This window comes from Hyaena hyaena, unplaced genomic scaffold, assembly GCF_003009895.1.
Source record: "Hyaena hyaena isolate Hyena2069 unplaced genomic scaffold, ASM300989v1 scaffold_126, whole genome shotgun sequence".
NCBI lineage: Eukaryota > Metazoa > Chordata > Mammalia > Carnivora > Hyaenidae > Hyaena > Hyaena hyaena.
The window spans coordinates 3,323,335-3,336,754 of NW_024080759.1; positions in this window are offsets into that span (position 1 = coordinate 3,323,335).

Here is a 13,420-nt window from a genome sequence, read left to right on the forward strand (position 1 = left end):
TGGATGAGATCTCTGAAGAGTAACATCAAAGATCTTACCTCATGACTGTTGATAAAGGCTCTCTTTATAAGATATGTGTTGTCATGGTGCTAAGGAGTAGGGACTGAATTGGGGAGGAATTAGAGAAGACAGTATAGCATAGAAAAAAAAGCCTTGGCATATATAAACTAAGGAAAAAGTGGACTTCTTTGATCTAGTCTTAGACATCACACAGACTGCTGACGGGCTCCTGGCTCATGATATGGACTCAACAAATAGCTGAAGATTCTGAGATCCCAAAAATGTTTTCTTTCTTCTCTACTTTGTCTGCACTATAACTTCAAACTTGAGAGTGGAACATAGGAATGGACATTGTTCTGGAAGTTAACATCTGAGAAGAGCAGGGAGGCACTGTTATCTTCAACATAAATTTTCTTGATACGTCTAAATGTCAGTTCAAACATTTGAATATTTATTTAAGAATAATTGTGTATTTGGCACTCAGATGGTCGCTGCAGAACATGCAGAGGAGGCAGGATGCTACCCCTAACTTAAAGGCGATAAAATCAGTTTGTATTTTCAACATTTATTGATGAATCCTTTAAAATTCTGAGGAGGAAGCTTTGAGACTCAGTCTTAGGAGACTGTGCCAAGCACCAAAGAACTAGTTTTTCTCATTAATAAGAGATAACTTGGTAAGAAGAATAGAACTTCATTGGTAATACTAGTATAATAAATTAAAAATCTGTACATTGAATTATAGACTATTTCCTTAATCTTTTATAAACCAAGTTCATGATTTTTGCCAAAGCTCAACTCACCTGTACTCATTTTTACTTGTTATTTATGATAAATTAATTAAAAATTTTAAATTACTTTATTTGAAAAAGAAATGGGAACTTGAAGACAAATATTGCTTGGCATAAATAGAAGGGAATGGTAAACATAAATACAATTAAAACAAATAATGTAACCAAATCGTAGATAAATATTGTTGCCTGCTGAAAACACACCTGTGACTTCGTTTCTCTCTGTTTAAAAGGGAGATTAACAAGTGCTAGAAAGGTGTGAAACCATACTACCACCAAACAGAGACTTTCTTCTTTACATAAATAGAAGGATTAAAGAGAACTGAAATAGTTTTCTTACTATGTGACTTAATGCTATTTAGTACATGTCCATAGCCATGTAAGACATCATGTTCCAAACTTTAGAATTCACTGTCTTAGGGCACTAAGGTCAAGTTCATGTAGTTTATTTTCTTTACCCTTAACCTTATGAGGTTGGCACTAACAGCATATTTACTTATTTACTTATTTTAGATTTTTGTTTATTTATTTTGAGAAAGAGAGAGAGAAAATATGCACACAAGTGGGATAGGGGCAGAGAGAGAGAGGGAGAGAGAGAATCCTAAGTAGGCTCTGTGCTGTCAGTTCGAGGAAGGGCTCGAACTCGAGGAACTGAACTGTGAGACCATGACCTGAGCCAAAACGAAGAGTCAGACACTTAACTGACTGAGCCATCCAGGTGTCCTAGCATATTCATTCATTAACCCAATTTTAGAGATGTAGAAGCAAAGGCACAAGGAAGTTTAAAGATCCCTTCTATGTTTAGTTAGTGGGGGACGACAGACAAACCCAGATTTTTGGAAAACAAAGCCCTTTCTGTTATCAGGTCATGTCTTATATTACGTTATACATTATGCAACTATTATTTCCAGCTCTTTTTAATTTTACACCTCACCTTTATTGAGATAAAAATGACTTTCAACACTGTGCAAGTTTATGGTTACAATCTTTTGATTTGATACACTTATATTTTGCAAAATGATTACCACAATAGCATTAGCTAACACCTGCATCATGTCACATAATTACCTTTGTGTGTGTGATGGGAACAGTTAAGATGTACTCTCTTAGGAGCTTTCAAGTATATAATACATTATTATTAACTATAATCACCATGTTGCACATTAGATTTCTAGAACTTATTCATCTTGGAACTGGAAGTTTGAACTTTTAAACCAACATCTCCCCATTTCTCCCATCTCACAGCCCTGGGGAACCACCATTTTACTCAGTTTCTATGAGTTCAGCTTTTTAAAGATTCCACATATAAGTGATAGAATACAGTATTTGCCTTTCTTTGACATTTCATTGAACTCTTTTATTACTAAATATCTCAAATAAGTAACATAGAAATTAGCAAATATTTTTTATCAAGATACAGGAAACTGAGTTTCCTTTTTCAATACCTTAATGATAGGCATTTTATCAACTACAGAGTTTTTCAGCCTCTGTTAGTGATTTATTTCAAGAGGGATCTAGACTGGAAGTAAGCTTTATTCATCTGCATTTGTATATAGTGTAATAGCTGTATGGAGAAAGAAGAGACTTGATATGAGTGACAAGAGTGGAAGTGTACTAGACTTCTCCAATTGACTTAGGTTTACAGCAATGGAAACAAGGTCCCCTAATATTAAAAAATATAAGATGACCACAGAGGGGAGAGCAAAGTTATGAAGATCAGATTTAGAAAGGCTCAGGTCCAGTATGGGTTGCAACTTATGATAAAACAATGATCAAAAGATCTTCATTGCATTTAGGACAAGAATAAGATCATCATAAGAATGGGCTCAGGAACAGGGCAGTATTTCACAATTAGGGTAAAAAGTCAATAGCTGACATAACAGAGTAGAATTCTTTAATTCCTGCTTTTCTTTGTCTTTTTCTGTGACAGACTGACTTCTACACTAGACTATGTAGAGTAAGCAGTGGTATGGAAGAATAAAGACAAAGATTGGATGAAATGGTATAAGATAATCCTGCTGCTAAAAATGAGTTCAAGTTTTCTGCTGTGGGAAAACCAAACCCCAGAGTATAATATCCTAGGGTGCAAATGAGGACAGTAATATTGAGGAAATTTTAAGGATAAAGGGGGAAATGGAAAATAGGAAAATGCAAATGTAGATTCAAAATTTAAAAAGAGGAACAAAAAAAAAAAGAGTGTTCTGCCATTCCAGATTAGTGAACTTTAAATTAATGTTGGGCAAGGTTCCAGAATGAATTATTAAAGAGATGATTCATAAAATCCTATAAAAGGATCCAACAAAAGTTCACTAGGATCAGTTTATGATAGAATTCATCATTTTGTTTTTTAGCAAAAAAACATTGCCTGTTTTATATATGATATTCCACAGGCATATTGGGATTTTCCCATAAAGTTTCTGGGGAGAAGATGGAGAAGTATAAATTTAAAACATCCTGTTCCAAGATGGTTCACATATGTCCAAACAAGGAATGCCTCACAGAATGATGTCATTCAAAGAGGAATTTTAATGTTGCTTTCCAGGATTCTTCCCTGTTTAACATTTCTTGCAGGACAGCTGCTGGTGATGGACTCACTCAGTTTTTGTTTGTCTGAGAGAGTCTTTACTTCTCTGTCACTTTTTACAGTTTTTTAAATGTTTATTTATTTTTTAGAGAGAGAGAGAGAACATGAATGGTCAAGGGGCAGAGAGAGAGGGAGATACAGAATCTGAACCAGGCTCCAGGTTCTGAGCTGTCAGCACAGAGACCAACGTAGGGCTCAAAAACTCATGGACCACGAGATCATGATCTGAACTGAAGTCAAAGGTTTAACTGACTGAGCCACCCAGGTGCCCCAGATTTCTCCTTCACTTTTAAAGGATAATTTCACAGAAGACTGAGTTCTAGGTTAGTGGATTTTTTTTTCTTTCAGCAACCTATTTCATTCTACTCTCTTCTTGCTTGCATGGATTGTGATGAGAAATCTGCTGTCATTCTTATTCTTGTTCCTGTGTAGATACACTCCCCCTCCTCCTGCTTTTATTCATGATTTTCTCTTCTGGTGTTTGGTTTTCTGCAGTTTGAATTTGATATGACCAGGTGTTTCCTTTGTTTATCTTATTTACCCTGCTTGGTATTCTCTGATCTCCCTGGATCTGTGGTTTGGTGTCTGTCATTAAGTTGGAAAATTGTTGGCCATTTATACTTCAGATATTTCTTCTGCTCCATTTTCTTTCCCTGTTAGTTTAATTACAACTGTATTATGACTTTTGAAATTGTTCCATAGTTCGTAGATGTTGTGCTATTTTTTCTCATTATGTTTCTCTTTACATTTGAGCTTAGGAAGTCACTATTGACCTATCTTTAAGTTTGATGATTTTTCCTTCAGCTGTTTTGGGTGTACTGACGAGCCAATCAAAGGCATGCTTCATTTCTGTTATAGGTTTTTTTCTTTGAGTATTTCTTTTTGATTCTTGTCTGATTCATTTTTATTCTTGCATTGTTCATCTGTTCTTGAATGTTGCATACTTTTCACATTAAAGCCCCTATTATATTAACCATAGAAATTATATTATAAAATATCTTTCTTATTTTCAATATCATTTCAATATCAATGACATATTTAAGTCTGGTTCTAATAATTGCTTCGTCTTCAGACTGTGTTTTTTGTTATTTTTTGGGTATGTTTTGTAATTTTTTTATTTTTAGCAGTGGAACAGGTAAGTAGGTAGTAGACTTTTTGCATAAGGATTTATGTTAATCTGGCTAGAAATTAGGCTATGCTCAGTTTTCCCTAGAGCTTCAGGTGCCAGAGACTTCAAATTCTTTCTTAAATGTCTCCCGTCTTGATTTGGGCTTCCTTATGCACTTTTCTCCAGAGATACTCTGTGTCTTACAACTCCTTCATCTGTAATCCACTATTATTATACCAGAGCCCCATTGCTGTGGTGGGAAGGTGTAGGGGAGGGGAAACATTCAATAAATTATGATTAAATCTCAGTCTTTTCTTTAAGGGGGTACTGTTTCTTTGGGCTGCCACTTTCACAACTGTTTCTTTAGTGGCATAGCTTTTTAATTTCTCCCTTATGTAGTACAGTGAGGTTCAAGGGGGCTGGGCTGGGGGAATGGCCTCATTCAGCTGGAATTAGGCTCAGGAGAAGATTCCCCTCAGTGCCTATAGGTAGGCCTTTGTTATGGAGAAGACTCCAAGGTATTTCACAATGCTGATTTTTCCCCTTTTTCTGCCAGAGCCAATAGAGAATCTTTCTCAGATCTTCCTTCACCATGAGAACCTGGCTAGGTTTCTGGAGGTAAAGCTCATAAATATGTGGGGTCACCCCTAAGACCAATGCCCCCAGTAATTTTTCCTCTCACACTAATCCTCACTCAGCCTTTAGCAATTTATCACTTACTCTATAAATGTTCCTAATGGTTTATGGTTCTAGTACCTTCTTTTCTAAGTAAACACTTATCAGCTGTGTCTCTCCAGATTACAGAGTAATGTTTTGTTTTGAAACCTCGGTTCTCTGATGGATACAAGAAAATTCTATTGAGTTTTAGTTTAACCATATATTTGAATCATAGGGATAAAAATGATGGCTTCCAACTTCATTATGTTGAAGCTGAAAGTGAAGGTCCCCAATTCTTCTGCTTAACATTTATAATTCTTGATGTGAAGATATGAGAATATGACCAGCTAGTCTGAGGATGAATTATACCAAGAGGAACAGTACCTACCTATACAGGATGACAGACTTATGATACTGACAAGCTGAAACCAGAGCATGAATTTAACCAAAGATAATGGAGGGATAAAATTAAGTTCCTGTCCTTGGCTTCAAAACACATTTTTCAATGATGGAAAGGTGAAGTGGTCCTTAACAATGACATCAAAAAACTATGGGGCTCTGAGTCATCATTTAGATTACCATGACTCAAAAGTGAGGACCAGATTAAAAAAATAGTGCATTGGTCCAATAAAGTGCTTTGGGGTATTAAACATGAAAAGGGGCAAACCTCAAATATATTAGATAAACCATTTCCTTTACTGAAGACTGTCTTAGAATCTTTAATGTGCTCAAGTTCAACATGATTTTGCAAGAAGATAAAGAATTGGTAGCATTTCCCAAATTTATTTGACCATCGATCTGTTTTTTAACTCTAACTCTGGCATTTAACAGTTGTGAAACAGTGGGTAAAATACGTAACCTCTGAGGTTCTTAGTTTTCTCATTTATAGAATAAATATAATGATGACTGCTTCATAGTTATGTTCCAACAACTAAATGAGAATAATATGTGAAAACACTTGCCACTGTGCTAGGCACAGAAGTGCTGAGTAAATGCTGGATTTTTTATAAAGTTCTTTTTTCCAGGCATCATACCTTTATTTATTTATTTTTTTTTTGGTAAGAAGATTTGTTTTTTTTTTGTTTTGTTTTTTTTTTTTTTTACAAATAGTTTATTGTCAAATTAGTTTCTACATAACACTCAGTGCTCATTCCCAAAGTGCCCTCCTCCATGCCCATCCCCCCCTCCCCCCCACATCCATCAGTCCTCAGTTTTTGTCAGCATTCAAGAGTCTCTCATGGTTTGCCTCTCTCCCTTTCCCCCACCATTTCCGCCCTTCTTCTCCCGCTTGTTCCTCCGTCAAGTTCCTCCTAATCCTCCTATACGTGCAAACATATGATATCCAGGCATCATACCTTTAAAAAGATACTTAGGAATGTGTCATGTTTAAAATATTTAGCAATTAATATGATTTGGTCATTTACCAATAAAAAAGACAATGGTCTAGGAATGACTTAGTTATTGATCATAAAGATGCCAGGAGGGTGGGTCCCAGTTGATAGGGAGAAAATTAGAATCATGGCTTTTTATCCATTATAGTGAAACTATTTAAATATTTTGATACAGTGTGTCTGTAGCAGTGTATATCTGCCCACAATTAGCTCTCTACACAGGCAAACAAGAATATATTCTGAAAAAAAATGTTGAACAGTGCAAATATACTCAACATAATGTACTATGAGGAACAGCTAAAGGACTCAGAAATGATTATTCCAGAAAAGGGAAGATTTGGGGGACAGGGATGGGCATAAAAGCTGTCTTCAAAAATCTGAAGGGTTGGTAGGTGGAGGACAGGCTAGATTTGTTCTGTAAGGCTCTGAAGGGTTTAATCAAGAACAATCACTGAAAGCTTTAGGGCATGAAAGTTCAGCTCCACACAAAAATATGTTTTCAGAACGGAGAGCAGGTGAAATCATGGCTGCCCCCATGAAGCACTGAATTTTCTATGATTTAGAGATGTTCAAAAAGAAAATAGTCAAATGCTGGAGCAGATGTTGTAGAGGACATTAAACTTTTGGACGCACATTTCATAGATTCAACTCAAGTTCCCTTCATCCCTGAGCATCTGGGCAGGAGACCCAAATGGTAGGAGTTCTCAGTGGTAATTCTTTCAATTTCATGAATTACACATTTGTGCGTATGTGTGTGTGTATTTTATATTTTATATATCCACATGTAAAATATGAGTCTATATAAATATATTATATAATATAAATTATTAATAATTATATAATATAAAATATGTATATATTAAATGATTTATATAAAATTTAAAAATATATAAGATAACAAGTTTATTCTCTTGTTTAGCCACTAAAATAAAATGAGAACCAGAGAACTACATAAGTCCAGGAAGGTAAGCTGCTAGTAAGTTAGACTACAAAGAACCACTTCATTATTAACTATTAACCCAAAGAGAGACAAATAGAAACAATTTGCTATCATAGAGATGTACAGAACAACTCCAAACTAACTGAAGTCAGCTTATTTTTTAAGAGGTATGTTTGAATGTTTTAATTTTCCTTAATCCAATACATAAGCAACATATTTTAGTTACTGATGAATGCCAGTTAGTTTGATGAACAAACAAGCAAGGGAGAATAAGAAAGATTCAGAGACATACAGAGAAAGGATGAGAGAGAACTGGAAAAAAGGAGGGTATTTGCCAGAAGCATGTTCTCCTTCATTTGCCTGGCTCTTTTTCCTCTCTCCTGCCTTAATTTCTGCTTCATTAAAATTTCCTCTTTTACAGAGTTCAAGTTTTTCATTTGTAAGAGAACGAATTTGGGTAAGGTGCATCATTTATTCATTCAACAAACTTTTATGAAGTGCATATTTAGTGCCAGGCACCTTGTTAGTTCTCTGTGTGTCATCCAAAAGTGCAGGTCCTTGCTCATCCTCAGGTTCTCCAAGCCCACATCAGTTCAGTGACAAGAGGTCTGTGATCCTGGTTTGCCAGGAATTGCTTCTGGAAAGTTCTTAAACTGGACTCAATCTGAAATTATTTGCTTCAGTCATATCAAATGAATTCCTGATTGTGAACCCTGGAATGCTCCATCTATACACATGTAATTATTATCCCAAAGCCTGTGCACTGACCATGCGGGGTTACAAAGGAGAAAGGAAAGGAGTCACTGTTGAATTGTCACCAATTTCCCTTAAGGGTGATATGAGTTCTGACACGTCATTTCCTTATTTATTTTCCTTTTCTCCCTTGGCATTTTGGATGGGACAAGTGGCAAGTTGCTCCTTAAAATTAGCTGCAAAAGCTAGCCCTATCAATAAATTTTATTCTTAGCTATAGAATCTCCTAAAATATAGCCCAGGAGATGCTACCTAGTAAGCTAGTCTCTTGCTGTAGGTGGTAAAGATGAGGTATGATGTATAAGCTTTTAGGTACATATTAGCTCTTTCTCCAAAACCAGCCTTCTGTGGAGGTTGTTAGGGCTCCATCCCTTCAGCTTCTGTGAACCTTGACTTTCAGTAAGGATGGGTTGGTTTTATTAGGCAGCTCATTCTTAAAATTAGAGATGTACACAGGTATATAGACTGTTGCAAGTCTATCCAGGAACATCAGACTAAAAAATGGTAACATCAGAAATTCAGCATAGGGATATTGTAAGGTAAAGGAAGTGGAGAGCAATCAAATGAAGAGAAATTTTTAAAAAAGTTGAATGTATAAAAGGCTATCTTTCACTACAGTATTAGCGACCTATTCTCCTGGGGCCTTCATTAAATAGAAAAGCTCTAAAGAAAACTTAGCCCCTCATTTTGAAGAGTAGCTGTTTAGTCCATGTGATTTGGTTTGGTAGAGCATAAAGCTATATTTGTAATAAAGGGTGGACCTGGATTTAAGAGCATTGGCTCTCGAGCTTGACTTTCTTGGTTTAGGACCTGGCTCTCTTTGCTTTGTCCCTTATAGAGAGACCTTGGCAAGTGACTTAAACTTTCTGTGCCTCAGTTTCCTCATCTGTAAAACAATGGCAACAAGAGTACCTATCTCAAAGGGTTGTTTTGAAGAATAAAGGGCTATGGTATTAAAAGCGCTTTGACCAATCTTGGTACATAATAAGTTCTAGAGTGTGTTGGGTATGCTTATTATTACTGTTATTTTTTGTTATTACTATTCCCAGAAGTTTGCCTCCAGGCTTTACGTTCTTAAGTAATACAAATAATGAAAGAAGTTTTATCCTTCAAGAGAGCTGCTGCTTTTTATTTTTCTTGTTCAGGAGTATGTTGGAGGTCAGAAAGCATAGTGTTTATTAGAAAGTATACATGAATTACCCAGGTACTTGTTTATCGTATATATTCTTAGAGCCTTAACCCAATCAAAGTATCTAAAAGCGTGGTAGAAATCATGTTTTAAATGAGGAACTCTGGAGATTTGAGGCAAACCGAAGCATACCCTGCTTTAGCTTAATCACACCAGCAGGCCCTTTCTAGAGAATATGTTAGACGCCAGCCACTGAGCTCTCTGGACATGATCTTAATCTTCAAAAGAGGCTTCTATGGACAGGTCCTATCATAATATCAATTTTTCAGATTAGGGATTGTGATTTTCAAGGGTTAAATTATTTGCCCAAGATCTGCTAGTGAATGGGACATTGAAAGATGGGATTGGGTCTACCTGGCCAGACACATCAAATAAGTCTGAAACACATCAAATAAGTCACATCCTGTCTCAGCACAGGCTCATCCTCTGCTGGGGCTTTCTGCTCTGGGAAATTTGACTCAGAATATCTACCTTCAAATCAGTCAGGGAAGACTTAGAAATCCCTCTAATACATGATACACAATACATTCTTTTAACATGGAGAATGTATTAGCCAATGTATATTTTACCACAAGGGTCTGTCCAGTGAGCAGCCAGGAGGTGGGAGAGAACAGTGTTCTGTGTGACGTTAAGGCTGTATATTCATTACATTTGCTAACTTAAATTCTGCCTGTCTGCCAGTAGGTGGTGTTTTCTAAACCCTACATTGTAGAAAACCCAAAGAACACTTAGATTCTGATTCCCTAATATTTAATAAAAACAGACTCATAAAAGAAGCATGGGACAGCTAGATTAGCACCAAACTGGTTTGTACACCTAAAAAACTGATCTGAGGATTAACACAATCTCCATAACTTGAGCCACAGAACTCAAGAGGTACATGGTGCAGAGAGGTGAACTGGGGGAGAGAGAAGCCCTGGAGGGTAGGGAGCTATTTTTGTTTGCAGAGAGAAGGCAGAGACAGGGAGGAGAGCATAGGCAAAGCACTCCCCCTGAAAGCAGCTGGAGAGAAAGAGAAAGAGTGGAAACACACACAAGGAACTGAACAAGAAAGGGAGAAAGGAGAGGTTTCAATACCATTAGCACCCTATAAACAGGGGAGCACAGAGTCAGAAACTCTGGAACTCAATAACTGGTGGTGCTCTGATGGGAAGGGCGAATCCCCAAGAACAGACAGCGAGGTCCAAGGGATCCTCAAGCCACATAGGGAGATGCAGTTCCCCAGTGGGGAGGACATTTTGTAGAGGCCATGCAGCCTTCCCCCAGGCAAAGGTCCCAGCAGACCCCAGATTTCAGCCATGTTGTCTGGTGTGGGAACAAGGACCCTAGGGTACAGTGAAGCCTGGCGCCAGATGTCTGTTGTGATTTACTATAGACCCTTAACAGCTGCTGCTGTACAATTGCACAAATTTCTCTGGGGCAGGGTTGGCACCCAGCCACATTTTCTGGCCCTCAGCAGCAGCATGGCGGCACGAGCCTTCCCAGGAGCAGGCCAGTACCCAGCTATTGCTCAGCAAGACCCTCCCCCAGAGGGTCAGAGTGGGTTAAAGCCACAGGGCCCTCAGAAATGAGGGATTTGGAAACATAGCCCCACCTGAGATAAAATTAGGGAGGGGGGTGCTGCTTGGCAGATTGATGACTTGTCTGTGGATAGTGTAGAAGCAGGGAGTGGATGGAAGCTGGAGACAAAGGAGGGGTGCTTGATTGCTGGTAGGTGAGAGCACAGAGTTCTGAAGCTAGAATCTGAGAGATTGGGTGAGGCCATTTCACCTGTCCCATGCATGTGAATACATGCATATGAACCACACCAATCCAACCTAGTAAGCTAAGCATTGCCACCTAGTGGAAAGCGGAGCTGTTACACCAAGCCCCGTCCAAATGTGCCAGCCAAGTTCTAGAGGACCACTGCAAATCTCTCTGCCTGCTTAGTTTATGGACTATAAAGTTCTTCATAATTTTACTTCTACGGAAACTGGATGTAATTTCATTCGGATTTCATTCTGTTCACTGGTCTATCTATTCGTTTTTTTCTTTTTGTATCCTTGAACACAAACAGGAAAAAATATTTTTATTTTCTGTTAAAAAAAGATTTAAAAATTTTTTCCTGCTGTATTTTTTCTTTGTAAATATTTTAGTCTATTTTGCTTTCTTCATTTCATTTTATTCTGTTTTTTTGTATACATTTTTTAAAACTTTAAAGGTTTTCTTCCTTTTATTTCCCTTTATCTTTCCCATTTCTTTCCCTTTTTTTCCTATCCTATCAAGCTTCTCACAACAACCAGACCAAAAACACACCTAGGATCTAGCTTTCTCTATTTGTTTTTTTGTGTGTTGTTTTTAATTTTTAAAAATTTTATTTTTTCTTAATTATATTTTTCTTCCTCCAAAATGACAAAATGAAGGAATTCACCCCAAAAGAAAGAACAGGAAGAAATGACAGCCAAGGACTTAATCAAAATATATATAAGCAGGATGTATGAACCAGAATTTAGAATCACAATAAGAATACTATTTGGGGTTGAAAAAAGCATAGAATCCCTTTCTGTGGAGATAAAAGAAGAAAATCTAGTCAGGAAGAAATTGAAAATGCTATAGTTGAGATGCAATCTCGAATGGCTGCCACAGTGGCAAAGATGGATGAAGCAGAACAGCAAGTCAGTGATATAGAAGAAAAACTTAGGGAGAACAATGAAATATAAATAAAAGAGGAAACTGAGGCAAAATAGCACGATATAAGAATTAGACAACTTAGTGATGCATTGAAAAAGAATAACATCCAAATCATAGGGGTCCCAGAAGATGAAAAGAGAGAAAAAAAAAGGGGTAGAAGGTTTATGTGAGCAAATCATAGCAAAAAACTTTTTTTTTTTAATTTTTTCTTACAGTTTATTTATTTTTGAGACAGAGAGAGACAAAGCATGAGTGGGAGAGGGGCAGAGAGAGAGGGAGACACAGAATCTGAAACAGGCTCCAGGCTCTGAGCCATCAGCACAGAGCCCGACAAGGGGCTCGAACCCATGAACCTTGAGATTGTGACCTGAGCCGAAGTCCGATGCTTAGCCAACTGAGCCCCTCAGGCGCCCCAGCAAAAAACTTCTTAACCTGGGGAAAGATACAGGCATCAAAATCCAGGAAGCTCAGAGAACTCCCATTAGATTTAACAGAAACCAACCATCAACAAGCATATAATAGTCAAATTCACAAAATACACAGATAAGGAAAGAATTAATACATGGACAAGGAAAGAATTATGAGCGCAGCAAGGGGAAACACATCCTTAACTTATAAGGGAAAACAGATCCAATTTGCAGCAGACTTATCCACAGAAACTTGGCAGGCCAGAAAGGAGTGGCAGGATATATTCAATATGCAGCCTATTTACTTAGCAAGGCTGTCATTCAACATAGAAGGAGAGATAAAGAGTTTCTCAGACAAACAAAAACTAAAGGAGTTCATGATCACTAAACTATCCCTGCAAAAAGATTTTAAGAAACCAGCCCTCTCTGAGGGGAGAAAAGGTGAAACAAAACAAAATAAGACCAAAAGCAACAAAGATTAGAAAGGACCAGAGAACACCTGCAAAAACTCCCCCTCTGCAGGTAACACAATGGCAATAAGTTCATATCATTCAGTACTTACTTCAAATGTCAATGGCCTAAACACTCCAATCAAAAGACATAGGGTAACAGAATGGATAAGAAAACAAGATACATCTATATGCTGTTTACAAGAGACTCATTTTAGACCTAGACACATCCTGAATATCCAAAATCCACAAAGAACTTATCAAACTCAAAACCAAAAAACAAATAGTCCGGTGAAGAAATGGGCACATGACTAGACAATTTTCCAAATAAAATATACAGATGGAAACCAGACACTAGAAAAAATGCTCAACGTCATTCATCATCAGGGAAATACAAATCAAAACCAAAATGAGATACCACCTCACAGCAGTCATAATGGTTAAAATTAACAACTCAGGCAACAACAGATGTTGGCGACGATGT